The sequence below is a fragment of the Ceratotherium simum genome, chromosome 6 (assembly GCF_057802395.1).
Source record: "Ceratotherium simum simum isolate JZ-2026a chromosome 6, ASM5780239v1, whole genome shotgun sequence".
Lineage (NCBI taxonomy): Eukaryota > Metazoa > Chordata > Mammalia > Perissodactyla > Rhinocerotidae > Ceratotherium > Ceratotherium simum.
Genome location: NC_141905.1, coordinates 91,157,974 through 91,173,133, shown reverse-complemented (window position 1 = coordinate 91,173,133; position 15,160 = coordinate 91,157,974). Strand labels below are relative to the sequence as shown.

The window sequence follows — 15,160 nt, the reverse complement described above, 5'->3', positions numbered from 1 at the left end:
GATAGAATAAAAAGAGGCACTAACTAAAAATTTTGCTACAGTATTTGTAGATATATGACTTCTGGGAATGTATCTTCCCTAAATGGCATATAGTCCTAAGTTCTAAGTTAGTCCTAAGTCTAAGTGCTAGTCCTAAGTCTAAGATTTTAGACACATTAATTTAAAACTTACCAGGTCTTTCAGAGGATATAATGAATGTCAATTACAGCCTTGGGACCAGTTGAAACAGCAGGAACTGTGGATTTTAACACTAACCATTCTATTATCTTCTACTTTAGATTTTGTTGCCAGCCACTACCTTGAAAAGTCAAGCAAGAGGAGACAATGTGGGGTTTGAATGTCTCTGAACACACCCAAGGATGAAGTGTAGCAGATCTATTGGTTTCCCCGGCTAAAGCCCTCAGCCCAGTTATAGCTATGGAGGACAGTCCCTTTCACATGGACAGAGCCTCATCCTAAGTCTACCCCTTGTCTCTCCATTATTCTGCCTTGGGAATTTTTCCAAAGCTAAGGGAGCTCACTCACCCCATTCACAGGGGAGTTCAAGCCATGAACTCCCTATGGCCAACTGACAAGCCAGAGATAAAGGCTTCAGCTTCCCATGCGTCAGTGGGTCAGTTGAGATGCACACGACCCAGCTCCTTACAGAGTACCCAACAGGATGGATGTCAGCTTGTTCACAGTGCTCACCAGCTCAGTAGCATATCCTTTATTGGCTTTTCGTACTCTTCCATCTCATTTTCCCCATTCCTTTATTCTTGCTTTTTGTGATTACTTCCCAAATACACTTCTTACACAAGCTCGTCTCAGCTCTCTGTGGGACAAATACAAAATGAAGAAACACAGGCAAGACAAGAACCCCTACTCTGATCAAGCCAAAGACAAATATAAGAACTCCAGCCAAAAAAATAACACACACCCTCCCCACCCAGCACTAAGGAGAGGACACATCCCCAAGCCAGCAACCCCAACACAATTACCCAGCAGAGTTAGTATCACCACCAGGGGAGTTGGTAGCACAGAAGTCATGCTTTTCAGATCTGATTGCTCCACTGACAGCTGTCACTTAATGTTGGGTACATCTGCTTGATGAAACCTGAGTCACAAATAGGATTTAAGCCACAAGTGAGTCTGGTTTCCTATTGCTACTGTAAAAAATTACCACAGAGACAATGGTTTAAAACTACAGAAATTTATTCTCTCCCACTTCTGGGAGACAGAAGTCCAAGATCAGTGTCACTGGGCTGACATCAAAGTGTGGGCAAGTCCCTGTTCCCTCTAGTGGAGAATCTGTTCTTGCTTCTTCCAGCTTCTGGTGCGCTGGCGGTTCTTGGCTTGTGGCCACATCACTCTATCTCTGCTTTCTGGTCACATGGACACATCTTCTGTGTGTTAAGGGATACCAACAATAAGAAGGCAGACAAGCTCTCTCATACAGAAGATAATGGGAGCCCAGCAGAAAGCCACCCTCACCCTTACCAGGTCTGAGCCCTGACACTGGCGATGGCACATCCTCCAGAGAGCTCACTCCCATGCAGCCTTCGCCAGGATTTGGGAAAGGGTGGCTCCACACCAGAAACACTGAGCAGCCTGTTCAAGAGAATGAGAGAGGAACGGGGTGACAAGAGATTCTCACATATTGAGGTCTACGGGGTAATTATTCGGGTTCAAAACTGATTCAGCTTGAACTAAAAAGCCTGACTTATGGCCTATCAAACATACTTTGTACATATGCTTAACCATTAAAGAATGCACTCTCTTAAGATAAGAATGCATACTTCCCCTCCTACACCCTACTGGTAACACCCTATTGGTAACACCTGGATTAGTCCCTTTCCTGACATCATGGTCACATTGACCTGCTAATTTGCAACTGAATACTTTTTGAAATTTTGATGAAAATGTATCTTGGTTGTGTTTAATGTATGTTCTTTGTTCTAAAAAGATATAAGACTGTACTGAAAACCATGCTTCTCCAGAACATTTTCTAAGGCCATCCTGAGTTATAATCCTCACTCTGGCTCAAGGAAACTCATTTTATTTCTCTTATCTGTAGAATGGTTATTTGCCTTATGTGCAAAAATATTTGCATATTTTACATTGACATTTCTTGGCATAGTTGCAGCAGAATTTCAGAGAAACCCACCAGAGACCACCTGGAATCTACACAGAACCAGCATTTGGGCCCATTGAGCACACCCCCCGCCCCCATTACCAGATACAGACCCAGGTTCTTTACCCACCTTACAAGAGGGGCCAAATAAAACTAGAACGCCAGGTTTATGGCAAGGAAAGAGTTTTTATTTCGAGTGACATCAGCTGGGAGACAAGAGCTCTCAAATTTGTCCCATCTCCCTGAAAGATGGGAGACAAGGGGTTTTAAAGGTTGTGAGGGAGAGCATGTGCTGGGGTTTTAGGTAAGGGAGGGGGAGCATGTGGACCTGCTGGTTGGCACCTTTCCAGCAGCCTGCGTTTGGCCTTGAAGACGGAATTTCTTTCCCTTGACTGTCTGGACTTTTCTGGTTAGTTTTTACCTTCGGACTGCATTTGGCTTTGTGAGGCTGAATCTTGATGTCTGGACCTTGACTTTCTGGGAAAGACAGCTCACTCATATACTAAGGAGGGACAGAAAGACCTGCTTAGTTTTAAACAGTTGATTATGCTGAATATGCACAGCTGCAGTTAGCAAAGATTATCTCAGTTTTTGCTCTCTTCTTCTAGCCCAGGGAAGATTTTTTTAACCTCTTCATGCTTGGTTTCACCCCCCTGGATCACTGCATTCTTCAGGTGATCCTGGTGAGTTCTCCTGAATCCCGGACCACCTTATCTTAAGTCAATGGTCCAGAGTTTATTTGAGCTGTTTCAAACCTTAAGACTAGGCGTCTTAAGGGGGTACTAGTACATACTCTGGGTAAGAGAAACCTTGGGGAGAATTCCTAGGAAAGAGAAACCTGGGGGGAACTTCCTAGGCCAGGGGAGCCGGGGGGGAATTTCGGAGTGAATGAGGCAGGCTGACCTTTTTAATTTGGCTTTAAATTGTAAATAATTGTGTTTATAAAGTCCGAACAAACTGCTTGATGGAGAAATGAGAGACTGAATGTGTTCAGCTCTGAAGAAAAGAGACACCAGCTCCTCCCTCCTCAAAAGCGTTCTCAGGTGAATGAGAACCTCAGCAGGAGTGTTAGAGGCAATCCTCATGACATGTAACAGTCCCATAGGGAACTCCACTATCATTCACATTAATTAATTAATGGCTCATCCAGGGAAGCGCATATGACGCTTGGTCACCCATGCTCCGAGCCCCCTCACTGGTCTTAGGCTGCCAGGGGGAGAAACTGAGGAACGTAAGAGAGTGTTTACAACCTTTCTTTAGGGAGTAACGCTCACGAGCAGCACACTTCTGACCCCTACACTGTCCTTAGATGTTGTTCAGACTTTATAGCAAAATGAAACTAAAAGAAAAATGGGAAATCAAGCTTCTAAAAGACCGACCAGTTCCCAAATGGCCAGCCTTCCCTCCGAACTCCAGCGACTTGAGCAAGTGCTAAACACAGGGAAACAGCTAGCCCATCCCAGATTCCTAAGACTGAAAGAAAGAAACAAAAGGGAAAAGAAGTTTTTGCAGATGCAAACTGCTAAAATTTTTAAAACAGAGGCTATAAAATCTTTGTTGCATCTGTCTGTTGTTTACGTGTGTGTCTATATGTACGTTATATGTGTGTGATATTTTACCTCCAACGGTATGGCTAAAATTAAGAGCTCTGTTTAATTGGCTTAAAGTAAGTACTTACAAAAATGGTTTCTAAATGAAACTAACCCAAATGTCTTTCAACTTAACGTGATATTAAATAAGCTTGGTAAATAAAGGCTTATTTAAGTTTGTTGGTTTGACTAAAATAGGCATGCCCTCAGAGTTATCAGCATTGGATGTGATGCAGACCTGCAGCCTTTATTCTGCATTTATTGGTCAAATAAGCTGACGTTATCTCTATTACAAAACTAGTTAACAAAAATAATAACTTAAAATTATAACCAATTTTGTCTAGTATCTCCTGAAGTCTTGTAGGCAATCTAAATAATTACCGGGAACAAGTAACTAAATAGATGTGAAAAAGATGAGTGCTGGGTGAACTTTTAACAATAATTATGGGTTATGGTGTATGCACTTAAAATAGATTCCAAAATCTCTTTGGCAACATGAAACTTTGAAGTTTTGCTAGGCTAAACTAAATGATAAAAATTCATTGAATATCTAGATCATCTCCAAATAAGATAAAATATTAGACACTAATTATTAAATATAAGTTTACCTATTCTTGACTTCTTACTACAGAAAAACTAAAAGGTGTTTAGGTCTATTAGTAAATGTGTCTTATACTTTATTAAAAGATTGTACTATGAAGTAACATGTTTTTAGAAATTATAAAAGGTATTTATAAATTTGCCAAGCCACAAAATGCTAAACTAAAAGAAAGTTTATAATTGTTTACTTAGTTTTCACTAAAAATTAAGGTTTCTAAGGGTTAAAAATTCTAATATATGTGATTAAAGCTACTAAAAATTAAGGAAATATCTTTGTATTCAAGGAAAGATGCATGTTTTCAGTAAAGAAGGTAAATAATGGAAATATTTTTGTTTGTTTTGTTAAGAAAGATAAATAGGTCCCAAAGTACTAGGAGGAAGAAAGAAAGAGATGGGATAAATTCTGAAAGTAAAAAGAAAGTTATAGAAGGTTTGTTGAAGAGGAACCCTGAGGAAAGAGTTTTATGCATGGTCAAGTTGGCTAAGATTATAATAAATTTAATTAAATAAGATTTAATATCAGAAATAAGCTAGTACAAAAATTAGAATTTGGTTTTCTCTTTTTCTTAAAAGGATAATTTTCTTAAACTCTTAGTCTGCTCTTGATAAAGAGGTTATTATATAAAAAGATTTTCTTTACCTTTGAGTAAGTTTACCTAAAAGACAGTTCTATGTTTTGTTAAGGTAATTTCCTACGTTCAAAAAGACTGAGGTCTCTCTATTAAAGTTTTTTTTCACTGTTTTAATGCTCTATTTGCCCTTGACTGTTTCTGTTGTCACTTTGATTGAATGGATAACTAAGCATTGTTTCATGGCAACAAGATCAGCAACCCCTTGATCTTGTTTGACCAAGTGTTTTAAAACTGTTTGATTTTTTTTTAATGAGATGTGTGCCTTCCACAGTGAGAGGGAGATTATGTTTGAATGTTCCAGTTATCATTAGAATTCTGATTATGGATCTAACTGGCTGCTGCTTGGTCATTGTTGATCCAGAAGATCATTCCTCTCACTCTTTTGTGTTTTTATTTTGAGGAATTTTGGCCCTGCACTAACATCTGTTGCAAATCTTTCTCTTTTTCTTTTTTTCTCCCCAAAGCCCCAGTACATAGTTGTGTATCATAGTCGTAGAGTTGTAGCTCTTCTATGTGGGGCGCCACCTCAGCATGGCTTTGATCAGCGGTGAGTAGGTCTGCACCCAGGAACCGAACCAGTGAACCCCAGGCTGCCAAAATGGAACGTGCGACCTTAACTGCTACGCCACTGGGCCAGCCCCAAAACCATCTGATATTTTTGACAAGCTCCCCAAAATTCATATCCTAAATGAAATCTTTTATTTTTACTTTTTCTTTGAGAATTTTCAGAGGGCCCCTGGGACTTCTCAAAGAAATTTGTTCTCTCTTCCTTTAAAGGGGGAGATACCAATTAGGCTTGTTTGGTATGCTAAAGTGCATGGGAAGCATTGTCAAGTAAATGATGATAAACCTTCTTAGGCTATATTGCACAGGTAAATATTATTCATTACTTTAACCCTGCTACCTTGCTTCCAATTTCACAAGAGGAAAAGATCATGACTGACTTCTATCATCTAACTCAGTTTAGAGATGGGTCTTAGTTAAACAATAAGCAAGACATTATCAAGCTGGATATGCTGTCCGGCCTTGAGAATGCCTGCTACTTTCTATTAACTCTGCTAACCCAGTAAAATACTTCCTACTACAGGCTCAAGAAATTGCCATGGAAGAAGAGAAACAGATATGGCAGTCAAAAGGGAAAGTTTTTGACACCCCATTACAGATGTGGTTTGGGTCCAAAAAAAAAAACCCATAGTACCTATTGGAGTACAATTGTCACTGCTCCAGTTAGCCAATTAACCCCTTGGGCACCTGAAAAGATAATTTTGTGGGGAAAACAATAGTTTTGGAAACTTTGTCCCACAGTGGCCCATAAAGCCTATATTCATTGTGTTATATGCCCAAACTATAATCTAGGGAAACTATTTCATGAATCACAAAGCCACTTTACCCTTCCTAAGGGACCCTTTGAGGTATGGCAATTGGACTTTGTACAAATGTCACCATCTCAAGGATATAAATATATCTTGTAATGATCTGTGTGTCCTTACATTGGGTTGAGGTATTTCCTTACAGAAGAGCAATGGCTTTAGATAAATTATCATTGGAGAGAATAATTCCAGTTTGGGGAATTCCTACTGAGTTACATAGTGACAGGGGAACTCATTTCAGTGGACAAATAATTAAATCTATTTGTAACATTTGGCCAATAATGAAGCACTTCTACTGTGCTTACCATCCCCAATTTTCAGGATTGGTGGCAAAAACTAATGGCACAATCAAAACTCAATTGGCAAAGCTTTCAGAGGCATTTATGATGCTGGCCCTGATATCAGTTCCCCTACATTGAACCTAGCATATATACAGTTAAAAACCAAAAAGCGCTCATTCCCTTTCGCTGCTTAAATTGTTAAAAGCCCAGGTGGCTTCACACTAAAGTTCTGGCTAATTACCAGTTCTTGAGGTTTGTTACAGGGAGACTGATATCCTGAAATTATCAAGAAGCTGAAGCTCCCCAACTCCGGGCTGGCTCGCCAAATTTCTTTAGCTGGAAAAAGCCCAGGACCTTGTCACCATAGCTGAATCAATGAACACAATGACAAGGGATCAAGGAAAAGGAAAGTGGTTTAATCTTGCCAGCAAAATGAGGCTGTGGTGGCCTCGTGCCCCAAAACCCACAGTCCTCCCAAGGCATTAGGAGTTGGGGTTTTAAAGGTTGTGAGGAATGTAGCTGTTTGTAGGGAGCGGGAGCCTGTGGCCTTACTGGTCAGCACTTTTCCATCAGCCTGCATTTGGCCTTGTGAGGCTGCTGGCAGGGAGGAGGATGGCGAGATAAGGGAATCGAAGGTGGGTGTCCTTCAATCGTCTCCCTGGTGGATGGTGGATTCGGCGCCAGGAACCAGGAGTTGGGGAGCTTAAGCTTCTTGATAATTTCAGGATATCAGTCTCGCTGTAACAAACCTCAAGAAATGTTAATTAGCCAGAACTTTAGTGTGAAGCCACCTGGGCTTTTAACAATTTAAGCAGTGAAAAGGATTGAGTGCTTTTTGGTTTTTAACTGTATATATGCTAGGTTCAACGTAGGGGAACTGATATCAGGGCTGGCATCAGTTCCACTGGTATGACCACCGAGCAGCTAGCTATATTTTTTCCTTCTCTGGGGCTAGAGGATGTCATATCCCATACAGAAACCCTTAACAGTAGTCAAGCAGGAATAGCCTTGTTAGATACTGAAATGTCTTTAATGAGAAAGGCTGTCCTTCAAAAGAGAATGGCCTTAGATATTCTCACAGCATCCCAAGGTGGTACATATATATCATTCAAACTGAATGCTGTGCTTTTATACCTGACAATCTTCCAATGTATCATCTCTGCTAAAGCACAAGAGAAAAACAGATGAATGCCTTAAGTGATTCTACACCTAGTCTTGATTTGTTTAGTTGGCTCCCTTCTGGTATTGGCTTTGACAAGAGATTCTCACATGTTGAGGTATATGGGGTAACTATTTGAGTTCAAAACTGGTTCAGCTTGAACTAAAAAGCCTGACTTATGGCCTATAAACATACATTGTACATCTGCTTAACCATTAAAGTAAAGAATACACTCTCTTAAAATAAGAATGTATAATTCCCCTCCTATGTCCTATTGGTAACGTCCTATTGGTAACGTCTGGATTAGTCCCTTTCCTGACATCACGGTCACGTTGACCCGCTAATTTTCAACTGAATACTTTTTGAAATTTTGATGAACATATATCTTGGATGTGTTTAATGTATGTTCTTTGTTCTAAAAAGATATACGACTGTACTGAAAACCATGCTTCTCCAGAATGCTTTCTAAGACCTTCCTGGGTTATAATCCTCACTCTGGCTCACCTTATTTCTCTTACCTATAGAATGGTTATTGGTTATTTTGCATCGACATTTCTTGGCGTAGTCGCAGCAGGATTTCAGAGAAACCCACTGGAGACCACCTAGAATCTACACTGAACCAACATTCAGACCCACTGAGCCCCCCTGGATCACTGCATTCTTCAGGTGACCCTGGTGAGTTCTCCGGAAACCTAGACCTCCTTACTTTAAGTCAATGGTCCAGAGTTTATTTGAGCTGTTTCAAACCTTAAGACTAGGTGTTGTAAGGGGGTAATGGTACATACCCTAGGTCAGAGGAACATGAGGGGGAAATTTCCTAGGAAAGAGAAACCTAGGGGGAATTTCCTAGGCCAGGAGAGCCTAGGGGGAACTTTTGGAGTGAATGGGGCAGGCTGACCTTTTGAATTTGGCTTTAAATTGGAAACAATTGTGTTCATAAAGTCTGAACAAACTGCTTGATAGAGAAATGAGTGTCTCAACTTGTTCAGCTCCAACGAGAAGGGACACCAGCTCCTCCCTCCCGAAACGCATTCTCAGGTGACTGAGGACCTAGTGGGAGTGCCTGAGGTTGAACCTTGAGACGTGCAGCAGTCCCATAGGGAACTCCACTATCATTCACATTAATTAGTTAATGGCTCATCTGGGGAAGTGCTTATCAGGATTGGTCACCCAGGTGCTCTGAGCCCCCACAGTAGTCTTAGATGACCAGCAGGAAAAACTGTGGCATGGAAGAGAGTGATTATGACCTCTCTTTAGGGAGTAACACTCACAAGCAGCACGCTTCTGACTCACTAAACAGTCCCTAGATATTGTTCAGACTTTATAGCAAAACAAAGCCCAAAGAAAAGTGGGAAACTGAGTTTCTAAAAGCCCGACCAGTGCCTGAATGGCCAACCTCCCCTGCGAACTCCAGAGACTTGCATGAGTGCTTTAAAAAAAAGGGGAGGGGGTGGGGGTCTAAGACTGAAAGAAAGAAAAAAATGGGAAAAGAAGCTTTTGTAGATGCAAACTGCTAAAATTTTTAAAACAGAGGCTATAAAATCTTTGTTGCATCTGTCTGTTGTTTATGTGTGTGTCTATATGTGTGTTATATGTATGTGATATTTTACCTCTGGATGGTATGGCTAAAATTAAGAGCTCTGTTTAACAGGCTTAAAGTAAGTGTTTACAAAAATTATTTCTAAATGCAATTAACCCAAATGTCTTTCGAGTTAACATGATATGAAATAATCTTTGGTAAATAAAAGCTTGTTTAAGTTGTCAGCTTGACTAAAATAGGCATGTCCTCAGTTATGAGCACTGGATATGATGCAGACCTGCAGCCTTTATTCTACATTTATTGGTTAAATAAGCTGACGTTATCTCTATTACAAAACTAGTTAACAAAAATAATAGTTTTAAATGATAACTAATTTTGTCTAATGTCTCATGAAGTTTGCATGGAAACACATGATTTAGATAGATGAAAATGAATAAGAGTTTTTAGGTACAATAATTATGTTTTATAGTCTGTATATCTGAGAGAAAAAAAGCTTCCAAACTCTCTTTGGTAACTGAAACTTTGAAGTTTTGCTAGGTTAAATTAAATCATAAAAGTTCATTCAGTATTTAGATCATTTTCAAGTAAGATATTAGACATTATTTACTAAGTATAGATTTATCTACATTTAGATTTTTATTACAGAGAAACTAAAAAGTGTTTGGGCCTATTAGTAAACATGCCTTGTTTTATGACTATAAAGTAACATGTTTCTAGAAATTGTGAAAAGTGTTAGTAGGTTTGTCAGGCCACGGAATGCTAATATAAAAGACAGTCTATAACTGCTTGCTTCTTAGTCTTTACTTAAAAATTAAGGTTTCTAAGGGTTAAAAATTCTAATATGTGGGGGCCGGCCCTGTGGCACAAGCGGTTAAGTGCAAGAGCTCTGCTTCGGCGGCCTGGGATTCTCGGGTTCAGATCCCTGGAGCGCACCGACGCACTGCTTAGTAAGTCATGCTGTGGCGGCGTCCCATATAAAGTAGAGGAAGATGTGCACAGATGTTAGCTCAGGGCCACGCCTCCTCAAGAAAAAAGGGGAGGATTGGCATCAGATGTTAGCTCAGGGCTAGTCCTCCTCACACACACAAAAAATTCTAATATGTGATTAAGTGTACTAGAAATTAATAAGGAAAATATGTTTGTATTCAAGGAAAGATATGTTTTTAATAAAGAAGGTATGAAAAATGGAAATATTTTTGTTTGTTTTGTTAAGAAAGATGAATTTGCCCAAAGTACTAAGAGGAAAAAAAAGTCATAGGACAAATTCTGAATGTAAAAAGAAAGTTATAAAAGGTTTGTGGAAGAGGAATTCTGGAAAAAGAGTTTTATGCATGGTCAAGTTGGCCGGGATTAAAGTAAATCCAATTAAGTAAATGAGTTTTAATGTCAAAAGTAAGCTAGTGCTAAATTAAAATCTGATCTTCTCTCTCTTAGAAGGATAATTTTCTTGAACTTGATAAAGAGGTTATAAAAGGTTTTTCTTTACCTTTGAGTGAGTCTACCTAAAAGACAGAAAAACTATGTTAAAACAATTTCCTATGTTCAAAAGACTAAGGTCTCTCTATTAAGATTTTTTTGACTGTTTTAATGCTCTGTTTGCCCTTGACTGTTTCTGTTGTCACTTTAATTGAATGGATAGCTAAGCATTGTTTCATGGGGACCTATGATATTGTGTGGGTGAATGATATTGATATAGGTGTTTTGAAATTGTATAACATTACTGAAATTCTGTTCTGTCCTGGTTATCAGTCTGGTTCTGGTTATTATTTTAACATGTTGTATGTCACAAAATTAACCAAATTTCTTTGTCAATTGCTATTTTTAGGTCTTGTTGTTTACAGACAGTTATTTCTTTGCTCTGATGCTTTTGCAAAATATGTTTCATCTTCAGAGAAGTTCATGGAAAGGACTCTGGCGCCTACTCTAGAATACAGGTTTCTGATAAACTTTCAGATCATAAAACTGAACTGGGTAAGAAATTACAGAATTCTAACTGAGAAACTGATGACTTTGTGAAACTGCTAACAAGATTAAGGTCAAGAATTGATTACACTGGACTGAATGAACTGATGAGAATGGTTATAATTGTTATCACTTTTGTTAGAAATATTGCTGATTTTTTAATGTTTTGTGTTCTCACATTTAAGGAAAACGTTTTCTCTTTTCTCCTGAGCTAACTATGACTTATGGCAATTTGGTAAATTACACCTTTATAAGCAGAATTGAAACATTTATCTTTTTCTCCCTACCTGATCCTTCCAGAATTTGGAAACTCTTGGTGAGTGAGTATTGCTATTTTCATGGCAATATAGTTATATGCATAAGTTCAATAAGCATCTATTCTCCTTATATATATATAACAGGACACAATTGGAAACATTGGTTATATTACCAAGGCTGTGACCAGAACATCATATTTGTGAAAAACTCAGATATAACCACACAGCTTTGAGAGACAGAGATTGGACTTTATGGAATAAAGCCATGTGGAAATATTGGTCTGGTACCTTATGTTCCAAGCAGCAGGTAGTGGAGAGGAATCTGATGACCCCTGGGCAGAAAGTCTATGCTGATAGCCGTCATCAATGAAAAATCAGGGTAGAGAGCATTGCTCCAGTCTCTGATGCATGTCAAGTAAAACAAAAGACTGCCAGGAACTAAGACCAGATGGATGGCCCCACCTTGGGACCAGATGCCTCCCCAACTCAGAGACCAGCCCTCTATATAACTGGCCTATAGTCTTTGTTCTGTAAGATGGTTCTTTGAGACATTAGTCAGCCATATTCCCCCTTGCTAGCAAGCTGTAATAAACTGCCCTTTCTTTTCCACCAAAAAAAAAAAGAAAAGAAAAAATGATGAGAGATTGTTAGCCAATTCTTTTCACAGAGAGCTCCCAGACCTTAAGGATCGTGGACCTGGAGACTCTGTTTTTCAGAAGAGGCATCAAATAAAAGACTCTTTGCAGACCTGTTGGAAAGGACCATACCAGGGACTTTTAACCAATTGATGCGCTGCAGGATCAAATTTCTGCAGATCCACATTTCTCGTTTTAAAAGGAGGCTTTTCCACCTGAGTGGGTTTCAGTTCCTATTTCTGATACCCAACTTCAACTGACCAATGCACATATCTCCAAACCAGGACGAGAAGAAGATGGCATCTGTTGTAAACAGCTGTCCCAAGACTCTGGACCAGGCCTGTATTCCCAATCTTAAATCACCTCATTTAAACCTTTGTTATGCTTAAACTGTATCCCTATTTTATAATTGTTCCATTTAAGGTTTTCAGAATACTATCATACTTAAAGTGATTGAATTGGAACAGACTTGTCTCGAAGGCCAGGCATTTATTGGGTGGCTCCTAATGGAACTCAATGGTTATGTGGAACAAATCTCTGGCCTTGGCTACTGCCTAGATGGCTTAAACACTGCACCCTGAGCTTCCCTTGGATGTAGGGAAGGATTCAGTGAGCTAACATGTGTTGCTAATCTCTTTTTAAGGCCAGATGGGCTCATTTAGTGTTCCACTGGTATGACCACCGAGCAGGTAGCTATATTTGTTCCTTCTTTGGGGCTAGAGGATGTTGTATCCCATACAGAAGCCCTTAACAATTGTCAATCAGGAACAGCCTTTTTAAATATTAAAATGCCTTTAATGAGGAAGGCTGTCCTTCCAAAGAGAATGGCCTTAGATATTCTTACGGAGTCCCAAGGTGGTAGATATATATCATTCAAATGGAATGATGTGTTTTTATACCTGATGAGTCTTCCAATGCGTCATCTCTGAATGCCTTGAGTGATCCTATACCTGATCTTGATTTGTTTAGTTGCCTTCCTTCAGATATTGGCTTCCGTTTGCGACCCAATTGCAATTCCTATTTCTATTACTCCTTGGAATTATTGTACTAGTCATAATATTCAAACTAATTACTGTTTTATTTACTCAGTGTTGTAAGACTGGCATGCTAGCTAAAGTAACGATTGCTCAGTCATGTGAGACGGTCAATTGATCTTACAACCCTGGACGAATCTCCTTTTCTTATTAAGGCTATGCCTAATAATTCATTTTTAAGCTAATCATTTCAAGTATCATATTACCTGTTCTATAATTGTTATAAACAATGTAACTATAGGAAGTCTTGTAAAAGCACATGTGCAATGTTTGTGTGATAATCTAAAAATAATTGACAAATTATGTTACCTATGAAACACTACCCCTGTTAATATATACCTCTATGCTTGTCCACGATATCTGACTATTTCCCCCCAACGTGGACAACTTGGCAAATTGAAGAAATAAAACCCTAGCACCGTGGGACCTGATGGACCCAGGGCAGGCAGCAACTACCCTGGCACCGAGGGACAATATTTTGATCAGCAATGCTTTCTATCAAAAGATTATTGATCAAAAAGCAGAAATGACAAGAGATTCTCCCATATTGAGGTATATGGGGTAACTATTCGGGTTCAAAACTGATTCGACTTGAACTAAAAAGCCTGACTTATGGCCTATCAAACATACTTGGTACATCTGCTTAACCATGAAAGAATACGCTCTGCTGAGATAAGATTGCATACTTCCCCTCCTACACCCTATTGATAACACCCTATTGGTACCGCCCGGATAAGTCCCTTTCCTGACATCTCGGTCACGGTCACGTTGACCTGCTAATTGGCAACTGAATATCTCTTTGAAATTTTGATAAAAATGTATCCCGGGTGTGTTTAATGCACACTCGGTTCTAAAAAGATGTAAGACTGTACTGAAAACCACGCTTCTCCAGAATGCTTTCTAAGACCTTCCTGGGTTATAATCCTCACTCTGGCTCAAGTAAACTTGCCTTATTTCTCTTACCTATACAATGGTTATTGGTTATTTTGCCTCGACAGGGGGCTGCCGGCTGGAGCAGGTGGCGGCGAAGACCCAAGGGCACAGAGTGGGAGAAGACGTGTGTGCACGCACGCTGGCAACGGCTTCCTCATCCTGAACCTGGGACCAGAGAGCACAGAGCCCCCCGAAGAGTGCCGCCAAGTCCAGCTTGAGAGAGGCAGAAAGAGCCAAGTGTAGACAGACACGGGCCCAGAGAGCTGGTGACAGACTGAGGGGGCGGAGTCCAGACGGAGACTGGAGGAGAGAGCGGAGTATAGATGGAGAGGGACGGAGAGAGCCGTTTCCAGGAGAGAGGTGCAGAGAGCCGAGTATAGACGGAGAGTGCCGAGTATAGACGGAGAGGGGCGGAGAGAGCCGAGTCCAGACAGGCAGAGGGAGAGAGCCGAGTTCATTCGTAGAGGGACGGAGACAGCCGAGCCCAGACGGGGAGAGCCGAGTCGAGGCGGAGAGAGGCGGAGAGAGCCGAGTCTAGACGGAGAGGGACGGAGAGAGGCGGGGAGAGCCGCGTCCAGGCCCAGGGCAACGAGGCCTAGCGAGTGTTCCGAGGGAGGGTCCTGCGCTTTCGACGAGGCCCCTCAGCGGCTTCCCATCCCGTGGAGCTCCGGACGGGAGCTCTGGACCGAGGGGCACCTGCTCTCCGTGCCCTGCACGCCCTCCTGTTCCCCGTGCGCGTGGGCGCGGCGTCCCCTGCGCTCGGGCGACAGCCGCACACCTCGGGTGCCCCTCCTCTCAGGAGTAGCCGCGCGTGTCCGGGGCCTCGTCGCCCTGGGCCCGCGTCCCGGAAAGCTGGCGGTGCTGGGCCCGCCCGGTTGGTGGGGTGTGCCGTCGTCTCTGGGGCCTCCCGCCCGTGCCTGCGGGTCGGCGCGGGTGCGGAGGGCCCGGGCGAGGCCGCGCGCCGCCGTCCCTCGGCCGCCCCACCGGAGCCCGTGCCGCGTGGACGCCGCCGCTCTGACGCGCCGCTCGGACTGGACGGCTTGGCCGAACCTAGT

At 41.4% G+C, this 15,160-nt stretch overlaps 1 long non-coding RNA gene across 1 annotated transcript; it reads right to left on the bottom strand.

The window, feature by feature from the left end:
- Window positions 1-1,228: 1,228 nt before the first annotated feature.
- On the bottom strand, window positions 1,229-14,917 carry LOC147916942 (uncharacterized). Its single transcript, XR_015552592.1, has 3 exons — window positions 14,136-14,917; window positions 1,480-1,590; window positions 1,229-1,385 (listed from the first exon to the last, which is right to left on the bottom strand). It is a non-coding gene; the product is annotated as an uncharacterized LOC147916942 (long non-coding RNA).
- Window positions 14,918-15,160: the final 243 nt, after the last annotated feature.